Source organism: Sinocyclocheilus grahami, unplaced genomic scaffold, assembly GCF_001515645.1.
Source record: "Sinocyclocheilus grahami isolate Dianchi unplaced genomic scaffold, SAMN03320097.WGS_v1.1 scaffold126.1, whole genome shotgun sequence".
NCBI lineage: Eukaryota > Metazoa > Chordata > Actinopteri > Cypriniformes > Cyprinidae > Sinocyclocheilus > Sinocyclocheilus grahami.
In genome coordinates this window covers 3247201-3264862 of record NW_015505305.1, presented here as the reverse complement: position 1 = coordinate 3264862, position 17662 = coordinate 3247201, and positions in this window count along the sequence as shown.

The following is a 17662-nucleotide window of genomic DNA, read 5'->3' as shown; positions in this document are numbered from 1 at the left end:
TCCAAGAAAAGACAAATGCGTTCCACACCACGGTTCATAGCCCTGAAAGTCAGGGAGAAAAATACCTGTCATTCAAGCAACATGATCCTGAGAAATTGAACATGGTGTGGAAGCGGACTGACCTACTGCATTATTTCACCATGTTCTCATACTGAGCTCTCTTGCATCCCAGACATGAGAACAGGAACGGACCGGTTGCATATCTGGGCCAGTGTGTGAGGCATTTTACTTCGTACTGGAAAGGCCATTTTGAGAATGTGATTTCCACCGGAAAGACAAATGGGCTCGAAGATGTGCTCCCTATGATGCAGTGCAGAGATACTGCTCTGCATGAGCCAGGGAAACTGTGCGTCACTATTAATCTTGCGTGCCATATGCCGAGAGGAATTCCATAATCCTGAGATTTTGGGAGGGTGATCATTTTTCTTCCCCTTCCTCTCAATGCACGCCGGAAAGGGAAAATTAAAAATGGATTGCAGGTGATTCATCATCGCAGGTGCGCCTGGCAAACCTCCTCATTACGAGGCCTGAAACCGAAAAACGACACTTAAAAGAATCAAGTATAGTGGAAATATATGATACCACATGATGCATCATCTACACATAGAATAGCTCTGGAAGCTGTTCATGTTCGCTGAATAGGATAGAAAATTGAACAGTCTGTACTTTTCTTGTTGAAAATATGAGAATATTTCCATTATGTTAGAGAGCAACTCTTCTTTATTTTAATTTTCACTATTACTATCTATCTGTCTGTCCGTCCGTCCGTCCGTCCGTCCATTCATCCATCCATCCGTCTATCTATCTGTCTATCTATCTCTATAATTTTTGTTAATACTCAATAGAATGGAATTAAATGGAATAGAAAATTGAACAATACTTCTCTATTAAAAAGTTGAGAATATTTCCCATATGTCTGAGACCAATTTCTTATTTTATTTTATTTTATTTTTAAGCATTAATAGTGCGTTAGTATTGTAATTTATATATCTACTGTATATATATAGACACACACATTCTCTAATTGATTTCAGTGAAGGCAGATGCTATAATATGAAATAATATGTGGATTTTCAGATCTGCAAACTGCATCTGCAGTTTCAATATTATTCATCAAAACACAGAGAGTGGCAAATTGCAGAATTTTTGAGACACATTTTACAGGAGTTGTAGTGCATTTTCCTCCATGCTTTAATGGATGTCTTAGCATAACTAAAAACATTAGGTATTCCTTAAAAATATGTTCCATTCTGTAAGTCAAAGTGAGACTATGGTTTGTTCATAAAGTGTGCAGTGGCTGATGGAGGCGGCCTCTCGGGAAAGAGAGGGATTATAGTCTATTAATTTTGGTTTATTTTTGTCCCTTATTGTATTTGCCTGCATGGCTTCAATGCTTAGGGTCTAATGGCAATGCTAATGTATTCCGAGTCCCTGAGGCACGAAACTATTCTTGCTTTGTATTATGTTAGCCATCGAGTATGGCAATAAGCATTCTCCCTGCAATTAAATCAAGACATTGTGCTGATGTAGTCAAAGTGTGGGCCGGCCCACAGAACTCAATTTGAATATCTGCCTGTCACTCAGCATTGTCTTTTTATATACCTTCCTCTCTGTTAGCGGTTCTATTATTATAACTTATTATAATATAAATATAACAAACTTATTATAATTTTAATATAAATCACTTTTATTAAAAAAAAACGCTTTGTAGCCTGAGTGTATGTACAAAAAAATTTAAAAAGCAGACAACTTTATATAGTGAAATTCAGTCTAATGTTCTTTTAATGTATTGTCCAGGGTTATTATAGTTAACTAAAACTATTTTAAAAAATCCATTACTTTAAATAAATTAAATATAAATATATATACTTTATTATATTATATTATATTATATTATATTATATTATATTATATTATATTATATTATATTATATTATATTATATTATATTATATTATATTATATTGGCTACATTTCTATTATATTATATTATATTATATTCATTTAGTTGATATACTAAATAACTACAACTAAAACTGAAATAACTATATACTGTACAAATTAACTATAACTATATATACATGTTTAATATATATATATATATATATATATATATATATATATATATATATATAAATATGACAAAGAACCACAACAAAAATAGTAAACCTTTAACAAAAATGAAAATGAAAACAGAAATATATAAAATAATTATATTTTTGTAGTTAAAAACTGAAAAAAAAAAAAAAAGATTTTGTTTTGAAGTTGTAAATAAAACCAAGAACGTTGGAGTAAGTTTTGCAAGAAAATATAATTTCAGTCTTTCTACTTCCAAAATTTTTAATTCATTGTGTTACTTGACATTTCTTTTTTAATTAATCATCAAATTCACTAGCAATTTCTAAGTGAATGCATGTTGATTGTCAATTAAATGGAAGACAGCGAAACGCTCCGGGCTTCAGGTTATCAGCACAGTTTGCCACTTGGCTCATTTCAGCTTCTGGTTAAAAGAAGCTTATTTTCCGTGTCAACAACAGACTGCCCAGCAGTTGTCTTTTTACCACTTTTCTCTCATTGCCAGGAACACCATAAACAGTACATCTCTGAGGCCATGTGCATATCAGATTCAATTAGAGCCTGATCCATTATACTCAGAGCAGCTTTTCAAAATGAATTAACTTGAATCGTTTCATTGTTGCGTAACCGCTGCTTTCTGATTTCATGTGCTGCAGTCACACTTAACACAAATAGCTCTTTATGGGCTTTCATTTAAGTCTGAGTTCATTTTTAAGCTTAGCCTGAGAAAAGATTTACAGGTTGGGTAAAAATTTGTACGATGTCATTCTACAGAACAGCCATCTGACTTTTGCTGTGTGCTCATATAGACATATAGAAGTTTAAGGTTGTTAAGATTTGTCTAAGTTTTTGAAAGAAATCTCCTATGCTCAAGGCTGAGTTTATTTAATTAAAAATACAGTAATATTGTGAAATATTAATACAATTTCAAATAATTGTTTTCTATATTAATATATTTTTAAATGTAATTCCTGTGAAAAATTTTCAGCAGACATTAGAGTCTTCAGTGTTGCATGATCCTTCAGATCATGTATTCATTTTATAGAATGACCCATGGAGAGGACAAGACTGGAATAAGGTCTCTTTAGTCTCTTTGTTGAGGATTGTTGAGCCATTTAGCCACATGGATACATTGCCAGTTTTACAGCCATCTCAACAATCCATGAACAGTCTATTTGTAAATGTTTCTAATTTTCAGGTAGAATTCTGCCCTACAATTTATAAATTCAAGATGATGAATGTTAGAGTAGATTTTCATAAGAAATAAAGTTGCTCTGGAAGGTCAAAAATTAAGGACAGCTCTTTGTGCACATATATGTGCGTGTATGGGTGATACAGACACATTTATGATAAAGAATGGAGTCTCCAAGTAGCATTATGTATTGGCTGTCACTGGGTGATTTGTCATTAACGCAAAAGCGACTTTGTAGACTAGTCTATTATAGAATAGGAAGAAAAGAGAGTTGGTTTATCTTCTTGAATTAGATTTGTGCTCTTCCCTGGAGCGATATTCCAAATGTGTTTTCCTAACCGCGGCACAGAAAACAAAAGCACAAAAAAGAAAACAAATGTGGTATTTAAGATGAGATTGATGAAGGAGAGATGTTCATGACTCAGTAGAAGTGTTTTAGAGTTATAGGCACCTCCTTTCCAGCTTTCACAGCTTTGCTGAGCTTTCGCTGAAAATAACATGAACATACATTATGCTCAAATCACATTAGATGTTAGCCATATCCAATAAGCAGCAAAGCTACATGATCAGATTGTTCTGAAATTTGTCTCTTTCTGTTTGTCTTGACATAAAGGTAAAAAAGGACCATAAGAAACTCACAAAAAAGAGATGAAAGAAAGAACAAAAAAGCAGAATGAAAAAAAGAGAAAAAAATGGAAGAAGAAACCTATGAAGGAGAAAATGAACAAAAGAGAATATGAATGAAAGGGAAATGAACAAACAAGTGAAAAACAACAACAAAAAAAGGGAAAATAAACAGTTGAGCAAAGAAACTAAATTGAAACTGAACAAAAAAGAAAGTGAAATCAAATTATAAACCAATAAGAAAATGAACAGAATGAATGACTCTTGAAGAAAAATGATCAGACAAGTGGAAAATAAACAAAAGGGCAGACAAACTCATTTGAAAGTGAATAAAAGAGAAGTGAAATAAAATAATAAATCAAAATTAATGAATGTAAGAAAAAATCATATGAAAGAGAAAATGAAATATATAGAATATGAATGAAAGGGGAAATGAACAGAAGTGATAACAAATGAACAAAATAATCAATCAATTAATGAACAAGTGAAAATGATGAACAAGAACAATGAATCAGACTAACTCTTAAAAATAACGGTTCTTCCATGGTTCCATGAAGAATCTTTAACATACATGGAACCTTTCTGTGGCACTAAAGGTTGGAAAAAGGTTATTTAGATTATTAAAATGTTCTTAACACTAAGAAAATAAATGGGTATTTTAAGAACTGTTCACTGATTGGTGAATTAATACCCTTAAAAAATAGCCTTATTTTTAAGAGTATACCAGGACTGTAAAATGGGTTTAGTAGGATATTCCTAATTCGTTGTAGGTTTACATTTCACTGTAATATTTTGTGTTTTGTGTGGTATTGTTGAGCTGTGTAGTCCCAGAAGTGAAATGCCAGCTTGCTGATCACATTCATTATTGTTGTACCTGCTTGTATAATGTTACTTGCTTCTCTGAAGTCCTTGTTGATGTTGAAATATGTTGACAAAATGAATGAACAAACGTCTGCAATAGTGACAGTTTAACCGTTTAAAGGAAGATTGATGTCTGTGCAGTTCCCATCACTGAGGGAATATTAGTTGAACCGCCACTAATTTGCTGGTGATAGAGAAGAAAATGAAACCAGAGACACATCATCCTTCTGTGCTAGTTCAATAATGGCGACCGATTTAAAAAAAATAATAGCAACTAATATTTATGTTTATTGACCCATAACAGACCAGAAAGACAATGCCCAGAAGAGCACTGACAGGTTCTGAGCGTGTTTCCTGTGTGCGACTATAAATAAAGAGCGGGTGTGAGCAGTAAACAAACTGAGTGTGTCGTAGCATGTCGGAGCAGCGAGCTAAGACCACTTTAATGATTCAGAGGGGCCTCAGGGGTCCAGAGTCCAAATGATGATTATCACACCCACTGCAATAACCTCAGCTTTATCATTTCCCTTTCACAGATCCCTGCAGCTTCCGAGGAGACACATAATCCAGTCAGGATTTGAATGGATTTACCAGTTTTTCAGCAAATAAACATCATCAAGCCATCCAAGGGATGGAGAAAAGATGGATGACTGGATGGATGTGCCTGAATAGACCAGGATAATCAGCGAAAATACACAGAACTGCAGTAGAATGTTAAATTCACCTATAGCATATATTCAATAATACTGATTAAAAAACATATATGGAAGAATACGGAAGCTGTGCTAAAGAGTTTGCTTCAGATTCATAGGTTTGGATTAAACTTTATTAGCATAAAAGCATAAAAAGTGAAAATTACGCCATGATTTACTCACCCTCAAGCCATCGTAGGTGTTTATGACTTTCTTCTTTCAGACGAATACAATCAGAGTTATATTTAAAAATGTCCTGGCTCTTGCAAGCTTTATAATGGAGTGAATGGGGGTCGAGATTTTGAAGCCCAAAAAAGTGCATCCATCCATCATAAAAAATACTCCACACGGCTCCGAGGGATTAATTAAAGCCTTCTGAAGAGAAGCAATGTGTTTGTTCCAAAAAATATCCATATTAAAACATTTATAAACCATAATCTGTAGCTTCCTTTAACTGTCGTACACGCGTTCATGAGAGAGTGGCGTTCCAGCGGATGACGTAGGACATAGGTGTAGCATAAGCTCCGTGAGAAGTGACAAATTCACTTTAGAATGCCTTTATTAACAAAATCTTTTTATGAAATTTTTTTTTTATAGTTTATTTTTTGACAAGTTAATTTTTGCCTCCCTTAAAGGGATAGTTCACCAAAAAATGAAAATTACGCCATGATTTACTCACCCTCAAGCCATCGTAGGTGTTTATGACTTTCTTCTTTCAGACAAATACAATCAGAGTTATATTTAAAAATGTCCTGGCTCTTGCAAGCTTTATAATGGAGTGAATGGGGGTCGAGATTTTGAAGCCCAAAAAAGTGCATCCATCCATCATAAAAAATACTCCACACGGCTCCGAGGGATTAATTAAAGCCTTCTGAAGAGAAGCAATGTGTTTGTTCCAAAAAATATCCATATTAAAACATTTATAAACCATAATCTGTAGCTTCCTTTAACTGTCGTACACGCGTTCATGAGAGAGTGGCGTTCCAGCGGATGACGTAGGACATAGGTGTAGCATAAGCTCCGTGAGAAGTGACAAATTCACTTTAGAATGCCTTTATTAACAAAATCTTTTTATGATTTATGAACTTTATTTTGCTTCAAAATCTTGACCATCATTTACTGCCATTATAAAGCTGACATATTTAATATAACTCTGATTGTATTCGTCTGAAAGAAGAAAGTCATATACACCTATGATGGCTTCTTTATGCACCAAGAGCTTGTAACACTCCAAAGAGAAAGGAAAAAATTAAATCGCAACATATGACCACTTTAATATATAACATTCCAGTGTTATGCTTTGTGTTTCTGAGGTGCAGAAACGCTATTCACCACACATGCTGATTCAAGTTGACAGGTGTAGCCACAAGGCTCAAGATGGACCTTTTTATATTTTGAATTCTCAGTGATCAGGTAACCAACAGCATTACCTGGGTTGTTGCTCTGTCTTTGTCTAATGGTGTCTTTCTATATCCATAACAATATAAACAAAGTTTACTGAAGTGGCATTCTGGGTCTAGAGCAATATCTCTGTAGGGGTTAAGGATATTGAAAGAGGCTTAAATATCACAAGCACAGCATTTGAAATGAAAACCCATGTGCACTTCCCCACGGTTAAAACAGTAATTTTTCCATATCCACAGCGTTTGCTTTAACAGGTTTAATCAATGGGTTTCATGTCAAATATATGGAAAGGTCTCCTCTCTTGTAAACAAAAAAATGTGCTTATGACTTAGTTTGCAAGAAGTTGCTTGAAACTAATGTTACAAACACAACACAGTGTGTTTGAGAACGAGCAAGGCTAAACATTAATACTGGCAAACCGCCACTACTTCTGTGATTACACAGCTAAACAGTAGTAACACATGATGTAAACAACAAGATGTTATACACCATTCTAGACATTTAACTAGCAAAGAACACACTTGCAAACTTTTTTACATCACTCCTCAATCTCTGAGTAATTTGATCCAAAACTGCTCACAACCACTGCATAACTGGCATCACTAGGATACTCAGACACTGCATGGCTTGTACAGGAGGATGATGCATCATCAAATATATATGCAATATAAGCAAACAAATGTAAGCATTTGCTAATTTGGTTGTACAAAATTGTTGAATTGGTGTTTAGTTAGAAATCAATAAATAGGGCCATTGTGACCGATAATGGGACACAAAGCGTCCAGCGGTAAATTTATCCTACACTGTTGGTGTACACACAGTTTTCACACAGAATTGCCAGTAAATTTCACAAATAATTACAAAATGCCAAGTAACACATTAAAACATTCAATTTTGAGGTAGAAACACTGAAATAGTAAATTGTTCTCCAATAATCTTTGTTTTATTTTTACTTTATTATGTTATTATGAATATTGACGCGTATACTATTTACATTCAATTCATGAAAATATGAAATATCTCAATGAATTATGATCATTATTAAATTAAATAAAATTCCACTCTAGGCCTTCTACTCCATTTTGGAAGAGGGCATCTTCTATAAGTTATAGAAGTTTTTTTTTTTTACTTAAAAATATTATGCAAGTATTATACAAGTATTTTACCACCCAAATCCAAATGAATTAGCTTGTCCACAATAATATTAACAGATCACTATTATCCAAGAATGAATGAATGAATGAATGAATGTTTGGTTGAAAGGTTTGCTTGCAAGGGGATAGCTCAGGCAAAATATATAAACAAAAGAAAATTTACTTACCGTAAATTTCACAAATAATTACAAAATGCCAAGTAACACATTAAAACATTAAATTTTGAGGTAGAAACACTGAAATAGTATTTTCTTGTAAATTGTTCTCCAATAATCTTTGTTTTATTTTTACTTTATTATGTTATTATGAATATTGACGTGTATACTATTTACATTCAATTCATGAAAATATGAAATATCTCAATGAATTATGATCATTATTAAATTAAATAAAATTCCACTCTAGGCCTTCTACTCCATTTTGGAAGAGGGCATCTTCTATAAGTTATAGAAGTTTTTTTTTTTTACTTAAAAATATTATGCAAGTATTATACAAGTATTTTACCACCCAAATCCAAATGAATTAGCTTGTCCACAATAATATTAACAGATCACTATTATCCAAGAATGAATGAATGAATGTTTGGTTGAAAGGTTTGCTTGCAAGGGGATAGCTCAGGCAAAATAAATAAACAAAAGAAAATTTACTTACCCTCATGTTGTTCCAAACCTGAATGAATGTTTGGTTGAAAGGTTTGCTTGCAAGGGGATAGCTCAGGCAAAATATATAAACAAAAGAAAATTTACTTACCCTCATGTTGTTCCAAACCTGTATGAGTTTCTTCCTTCTGCTGAACACAAAAGAAGATATTTATAAAGATTTTTGGTAACCAAACAGTTGCCGGTAGCCATTGACTTCCATAGTATTTTTTTCCCTACTATGAAAGTCAAAGGCTACCGGCAACTGTTTGGTTACCAACATTCTTAAAAATATCTTCTTTTGTGTGTAAATGATGACAGAATTTTCATTTTTGGGTGAACTATCCCTTTAACCCACAATTAGTATCTCCTAGAAAATGACATATACCTTTCTGGTATGACTCTCCCAGGCCTCTCACTGACAATGCAGCCCCTGCAACAATGCCGTGCCCTTAATGGGGGTCTTTTTTTCTCCATCCTGGCTGGGCTAAGGGAGGGCGACCAGGTGAATCATTATCTCCATTCTTACTGAAGCCATACAAAAGTCATTATTCATGCTCTCGCTAGTTAACATGATCACTGGATATGCATATTAATCCACTGCAGAATGAATGTTCATTTAACATTACTAATAGTGATATGGTTTTGGAAACACAACGATCTGGAGGGGGGGCGCCCAGCTGTTGTTTTCTTTTGTTTTTTCTGCATGAGCAGCCATGAAGTAAAGGGCAGCGGATGCCTGTACTCTGGCACACAGCTAGGGAACTACTTTTCCCTTTCCATTTGTTCCACTCATCTGGGGCACTTGGTAGTTTCTGAAGAAAAAATATCCAATTAATTCCTGTTTTGTTTTGACGGCATTTGGTGTACTAATTAATACTGGTTGAAGCATTATTTGAATGCTGGCATCAGTCTAATTGTTTTGGCCATGTGCCGAATAAACAACATGGTTTGCATTTGCACATGAAAGATGCAAGACATTTATTTCTGAGTGTTTCAGAGATAAGTTGGCATTTTATGTTTTTTCGTTAGAGTTTAAGAGCCTCAAGAGGTTTTTTTAGGAATTTCAATTTTCTACATACTGAAGCTGCACATCTCTTTGCTATTTTACTGTCTATGAGTGCAAACACTGCACTGCCAAATGCAGAACATAAAAGTCTCTTAAAATTAAGCCTCCACACAAACCTGATTCTGTTGTGGTTACCACTAGAGAGCCAAGGATGGCTCAAACTGCCAGACAACACGAAAACAACTGAAAATAAACATAGTCAGTCTAATTGTTTTGGCCATGTGCCGCATAAACAACATGGTTTGCATTTGCACATGAAAGATGCAAGACATTTATTTCTGAGTGTTTCAGAGATAAGTTGGCATTTTATGTTTTTTCGTTAGAGTTTAAGAGCCTCAAGAGGTTTTTTAGGAATTTCAATTTTCTACATACTGAAGCTGCACATCTCTTTGCTATTTTACTGTCTATGAGTGCAAACACTGCACTGCCAAATGCAGAACATAAAAGTCTCTTAAAATTAAGCCTCCACACAAACCTGATTCTGTTGTGGTTACCACTAGAGAGCCAAGGATGGCTCAAACTGCCAGACAACACGAAAACAACTGAAAATAAACATAAATTAGCAAGAGAGCAGATGAAAAGCAGAATAACATAACATTTAAGTTGAGTATTTTAGGCCAAAAAATATGCACACCAAAAAAATCTTACTATCTTCCATATACACTAACATTCAAAGGCTTTGGGTTGGTAAGATTTTTAAGTGTCTTTTGCTCACCAAGGCTGCATTTATTTGATAAACAATACAGTAAAAACAGTAATATAGTGAAATATTATTGCAATTTAAAATAATTGTTTTCTATTTTAATATGTTTTTAAATGTAATTTATTCCTGTGATGGCAAAGCTACATTTCAAGCAATTACTCCAGTCTTCAGTGTCACATGAAAAGAAATGATTCTAATATGCTGATTTAGTGCTCAAGAACAATTTCTTTGTTCAAAACAGCTGTGATGCTTAATCTTTTTGTGGAAACCGTGATACATTTTTTTTCAGGATTTTTTGATGAATAGAATAAGTTCAAAAGAATAGCATATTTGAAACAAACCTGTTGTAACATTGTAAATGTACTGTTACTTCAGATCAACATAATGCATTCTTGTTGAATAAAAGTACTAATTTATTTTATTTCTTTTTTACAAAATTTTACTGACGCCAAACTTTTGAATGGCAGTGTAGTCCACACTTTAAAAATCCACCGGAAAAAGTATAAGATAGCATCGGCTTATTATTTTAATGGATTATGATTTGGGACACACTAATTCTAATCGTAGATAATCCTGTTTAGGATGGATAGCAGCCGATATGAATTGTGATGGAGCTCATAACTGCTCATTAGACGCAGCCAAATCTCTCTCTGGCCTGAGAACAGTACTGAATGAACATTTATTGTAACACTTACAAAAGATTCTTGGTGGAGTCTTTGATTGTTTTGAGGTCTAATGCTATTATTTTCCTTAATGTTTAATCCATCATTCAGGAAATCAGCACTTTTAAACATGTATTATGGGATCAGGGTTTTCTTCGAGGGCTTTCTTAGAGATTGGTTCATTCCCATGACCTGAATAGAATGTTTATGAGTCTTACTGTGCTAAATCTCAGACTTCTTTCTGCCAGCCTCTCTTGTTCTCCTTTCCTTGAACTCAGAATCTAGAGGGTAAGTTCTGTGATCTGAAAAAGAACTGCTTGGTTTCTCCACTGATAATTTGTGTTATGAGACATGAAGAATCTGAGCTGAACTGAGGCTGATCTGACAGGTCTCTGTGGACCAAGGTGTATAGATCAGTTTCAGCTGAAAATGTCACAGAACATTGCTCTGTTTTTTCTCATTAGGGTCTCATTCACTAACTGTGCTCATGTATAAATTGGGTTGCATACAAATTTGGGGGGGAGGGGGTGCAATGTTCGGAATGTTCAGAATGTACAAATATTCAAAATTGTATTAATTTATAATAGTAATCAATTTATACATTTTATTATATTTATTATAGTTAACTAAAATGAATTAAAAATGAATAACAAATAAAATGTATTTTAAAAATTTATTCTTTAGTTTCTCATTTTTAGTAATACACTAAAGTAATAAACTAAAACTAATAAAAAATAATAATTATGTTAAAAAAACTAATACAAAATACATACACTTACATGACAAATTTACTAATTAAACTAACTAAAATTAAAGTGAAAATGGAAAACATAAAATCTATTTCAAAATATTAACAAAAACTATAAGCCTAATAAAAACCCAAAACCTATATAGTGCATAATTAAGTTAATCATTAATAATAATTAGAAAAAAATTAGACAGTCGGAATTAATGTAGTGACAATTTTGTAATATAAAGTCAGGTGGAAGATATATACACAATAGTATACAACCCACAGAAATGACTGTACCTCTGCCCCCAACAGCTTCAATTTTATTCACGAAAAATGAAACCTAGCATCTGTCTTCATTGAGATCCATAGAGAGCCTTCAAGTTGGTCCAAGTTCAAACTGGTCTTTCCTGGAAGCCTTGAATTTGCTACAATTTGTGCTCAGAAGTTGAATGGGACAATTTTTGAACACTGATAAATTAGGAACATCGAGACATGCAGATAAAAGAGGAAGCAAACCAGATAAATTGATAGAGAGGGAAACAGGGGTGTTGTAATTCCATCTCTATTTGCAGATCCAGATCATTTTGTTCTGGTGTTGTTTGTCTGATGTAGTGGCTACAATTGCTAGTTTTTTCTTTCTCCCCAGTAGCTGTTTCCATCTTAAAATACCCCTTTTCCTCTTTTATATGTCTTAGAATAATTGTGGTGAGACTATTTGTGACAGCGCATAGAATAGAAAGATATCAATTTATTTCAAAGAAAGAGCCACATGTCTTTCCAAAGTTCAACAGTGTGAAGAATAAAACCACTAATGAAAATGGTCCATTTCTCTCAGTGGGAGCCATTCTGGCACTGTCGTCTGAGATATGACTCACTTTTGGCAGAGGGTATGGGTATGGATAAAAGACAGGGTGTCTGCAGCAGCTGTGCAGGATTTTGGATGTTTGCGGCGCTTTTTGTATACCCAGAAAAGTACGGGCAACAAAACACACCCTCCGCTGTGAGGCAGAAGGTCACACACAGGAGGAGGCAGAACTGTGTGAAATGCACACGTCGTCTCTGCCTTTCTCTCCGCCAGTGCTCACGCCTCTAACAAGGGATGACAGGTCCGGTTGGTGGTATACCCTATTTTATTAACTCTGTAGAGGATTTAGTGAACACAAATACTGTAAATTGCATGATATTTTCAGTGATGATTCTATATTCAAAGCCCTTTTGAATCTTTAATTTGGATAGAAAACACTGAATAGGCTTATACGTTTTTACAATTATAGGCTACTCTCTCTGTAGCCCTTACGAAAAATTTTATTAAAAATTAACCTTGGTTTTGCTACAAATAAAACCTAATAAAACATAAATAATAATAAAAAAATTAATATAGGCCTAGTTAAACCATGGTAAACGCTATTTATTTATAATAAAACCATTTAATTTTTGTAAGGGAGGTTACATTGTTTCACCAGTAGTTGGCGACAGATTACTTTTCATTCAATTTTTAGCGATTCTTTCACAAACAGTGATTCATTCAGAATTTAATTAAATTTATTCAGTGGTGATTCACTGGATAATTCACTCAGTCGATTCATTCAAAACACTGATTCATTCTGCAACGAAACAAGGAGTGAGCAAATCAATCAACAATTTTTTTTTAAACTGACCCTGGCCACTTGTCTGTGTCTCAGTGTTCATACTATCCATCCTAAATATTATGTGAGATTAAAATAAGTGTGTCCAAAAGCATAGTATGCTGAAAAGATTATGCCGGAAGATGGTCTACTATTTCAGGTAGGTTTTTGAAGTGTGGATCCATGCACAATCTCCCTGCGTTCCATTCGGAAGGGCTCATCCCTATGCCCTAATCCCTTCAAAGGATTTACCCTCCGGAGTTAGAGATTCGAAGGGATGAAGGGGTGTAGGCGTAAAAAAAAACTCTTTTTTTTTTGGAATGCGCTTCTGCGTCATCTTAACGAGACGATCAAGGAGGCGCTTTCGTCGCACATTTTGTACGCTGGTTAACCCCCAATCGTCTTTTACGTTAAATATAGTGTATATTTGTATATGTAATGTAATGTATTTGTAATGTATATTGTGTCTATGTATTTGAAACATTTGAATGGACAGATAAAGGTAGCTGTAATGTATTTGAAGTACAATGTCATTTTGACAATAAAAATGTACCCAATCTAGCTCGTATAAATATTGCAGTAGTATTGCAAAATACTATACATACATTTATAGGTAAAGTCGAACTCTGTGACGCCAAACAACTTTCCTGTGCAAAGGATCATGGGGATCCAAAGTGTCCATCAGTTGTACCCTTCGAAATCCTTCATTCCGAAAAGCCCTTTGAAGTGGCCAGCACTTCGGTTTGGAACGACCCTTCAATATGGCGGCCATGATTGTTTTCACTTGAAAGTGCCCTTCAGAGGGCGACATATCCTGTTTGGAACACACAGCATAATGGCTAATATTGCCCACAATCCATTGCGCTTTGGCCAAGGATTTGGTTCAGAATTATGTGCACGAATAAAAGAGTTAAAAACTACAAACATGGCGGATGTGCGGTTAAGTAGAGAGGTTTAGATAAAGGGGTTTGAGTTACTAATAATCAACATTTAACCTGGTAAAAATATTTATAGTTATATTTCATTGCAGAGGATGTTAACGGTGACAAGATGACTGACAGGCCAGTTTACAGTGACAGGGTGCGTGTAACTATGCGACAGCCTACTCTTCTACTAGACACTTAAAAGTATGTACTTTTTCTTCACCAAAAGAGTACATACTTTAAGGGTGTATAAGTAGGCACATTGGGATGCAGCATGATACATTCAGGAATGAAACAAGTGGCCATCTTTAGGAGTGAGTCATTGAGTCATTCACTCAAACGATTAATTCAAAAGCACTAATTCATTCAGGAACAAAGCAAGCAATCGTCATTATGAGTGAGTCATTTAATTCTTCACTCAAACAATTCGCTTAAAGGCAATGATTCATTCAGAAATGAAACAAGTGACCATCTTTATGAGTGAGTCATTCAATCCTTCACTCAAACAATTTGTTCAAAAGCACTGATTCATTCAGTAATGAAACAACAATACTCTTTATTGGTGATTCTGTTTTGACTTCGTTTGGATCTGTTTTGTTGGTGGAGCAGAAATGGACAAAGTAACTGGGGCGATATTGTTTCTGAAATGTAAGTTACTCAATATTAACTTATTTATTGAACTTTTGTATGAAATCAATATCACACTTGCAATAATGTAAATTAGCTTATGAAACATGGTCACATAACCTGTCATATTGTGCTTCGGGTGCTTTCATTAATGAAACCAAGAAAACTGTGCTATTCATATTCTGATTGATTGGACACATAATTTTGGCCTGCTGGGCAATAAAATCACATTGACATTAAAAAAAGATCTCAAGCAATATCTACTGACAAGATAATCATAGGGAGGGACTCTTTTGACCAGTAAGCAGCTGTCATTAACACCCTAGCAACAACCCAGAACACACTAGCAACATGTCTCCGAGTTTTGCATGGATAATCACTCAGATTTTCTTCAGAAAGGTATCGCACGCAGTCTCAGTTGTCATTTAGTTTGCATTGTCTGAATGATACATTGATTATAATGCTTGTATTGTCTTCACATGCCTTCATATCATTTCAGTTAGCACTACTTGTAGTTACATTTATGTTTATTTTTCTTCAATCTTCTCAGCTGATTTAACAGATCTTGTTCTGCTTGAATCTTGAATCTAGAATGAAGAAAATTATCTGTACTTGTTTTGTCTTTGTATATGAATTCAGCTTTGTTTCCACTCAGCAGATCTGCATGGCGAGAAAGGGAGCTAAATCGCTGATTTAGAGGCATATTTAAAGGCAAAAGCATCTATTTTCTGAACTAATGCCAGGCAGGAGAGGAAAGAGAATTGCAGTTTTATAAATGCTGTCCTTCATTTTCCTCTGTAAAGTAAGAGAGGAGCTCACTGTGCCAACATGAAACGTGATTTATCTTGTGTCGTTAAACAGTGGGGTTTCTGAGGAGCTCACTCTGTCCAGGAGTACAACAGAAACAATCGGATGCCCTTAATGAGCATAAATTGCACTGTTGTTTGTTCAAGGTCAGACGTTTACATGAGAAGTTGGTCAGGGAGCATAGTTATTTCATTCCCATAGCTTAGTGTGAAATAAATCAGCTCTCCCCCATGCATAACCTCTACCAATTTGATTCCAATCAATTTGATTTTTTTTCTTTTTCTGAGGGTTATTATGTAAGCATACAGAAATCTTGCTAAGATGAAAAGTCATATATCCTCAATTCCACCCATGGTAAATCGGTAAAGGAAAACTCTGTATGCTCAGAGTTCTAATGTGTCAGGAATGACAGAAATTATTTCTATTAATATGGTGAGTGATAGCGGCACGGTAAGACCACACAGCTTGTGCCCAATCTCCATTTTACTACTATTTCCCATCCTACTACCTCCCACAGCTGTATTTTTTAACTGTAATTTACATTTTACCACTATTAACCAAATTACTCAAACCTGAGAGCAATTACTTACAGACCATTACATAAGTCTTTGCTTAAACCTCCTAATTTGTCACCTGAGGCTGCAGGCAATCATTTTATCATATTATACAAAATGAGATCATGAAATCAGAGAGTTTGTGAACTGTCACACAAGAACTCCGATAGATTTTCAGAGATGTTTTATGCATGCATTGTTCCTGCAGAGAGAGAAAAAAAATGAGGCTTTGCATTTCACTCGTGCATGTCCATCAATCCGCTCTTAAATGAGAGAATGATTGCATATACTTAAGCATGTTTATCTGTTGAAGACTGTTGGCTGCTCCCCAGTGTGTAGTTCTGGTTTAGTTTGAAAACACTCACTCACATTTGGCTTGCATTTCCCAGATAAGTTCCAAGACGAACCTGTGGTCGTAACCAAAGAACCAAACACAGTTTGAAAATAATTATAGCCAGACTGAAAGAGTTGATGACCACTGAACGCGGAATGAGAAAAGGCCGCCTTTGCATTCCAGCTCAAAACATATGCTTTGAAAAACAATCTAGTTGAACTATAGATTGTTGCTGAATCACAATTATGTTTTCAAGTACCTTTTATCTCTGGTTTTAAGGGAGAACTTGAGAAATTGTACAAAGTAACCACACAATTTATCATTGAATGGCATTTCAAAAGATGATCCTAATGTTTGCTGTTTGGACTTTTCCTTTCATTTTTAAATAACATCCAGTTTTTCATTTTTATTTGAAGTCTTTAAAAATGTTGAAAAACATGTATTTACTTCCAATGCTTCAAACATGAAAACTATCTTCAGGATGCAATTCAAAGTAGGCCTGTGTGATGACTGTTTTTCAGGTTCAAATCCATTTTCAAAATCAACGTATGATCAAAAATGTGCTATTTTGATTTGTTAATTTGCAAGTTTTTGATTTGTTAATTTGCAAGTCTAGGTGATTTATGTCATAATCAGCTTTGATGAAATGCTTGAATATACAGATATATCTTAAGTTGTTTAAAAAAAAAAGTAGATTAAAGTAAATATTATCAATTATTATTAAATTAGTTTTTATTTTAATTATTTTATTCTGAGCATTATTCATTCATTTATCATCAATTAAATGATTTAATTATTATTTATTATTATTATTATTATTTAAATGTTTAATGTTTTATCTCAGGTCTCTAAGACTTTATGATTTCTTATATCAGAAACCCACAACCTGCTGTCAGTCCTCTTGAACACTGTCTATTCAGAATGTCATGTTAGCTGACAGATGATTGACAGTCATGGGCTGTGGAGTGCTGTTGACTTTATGGCA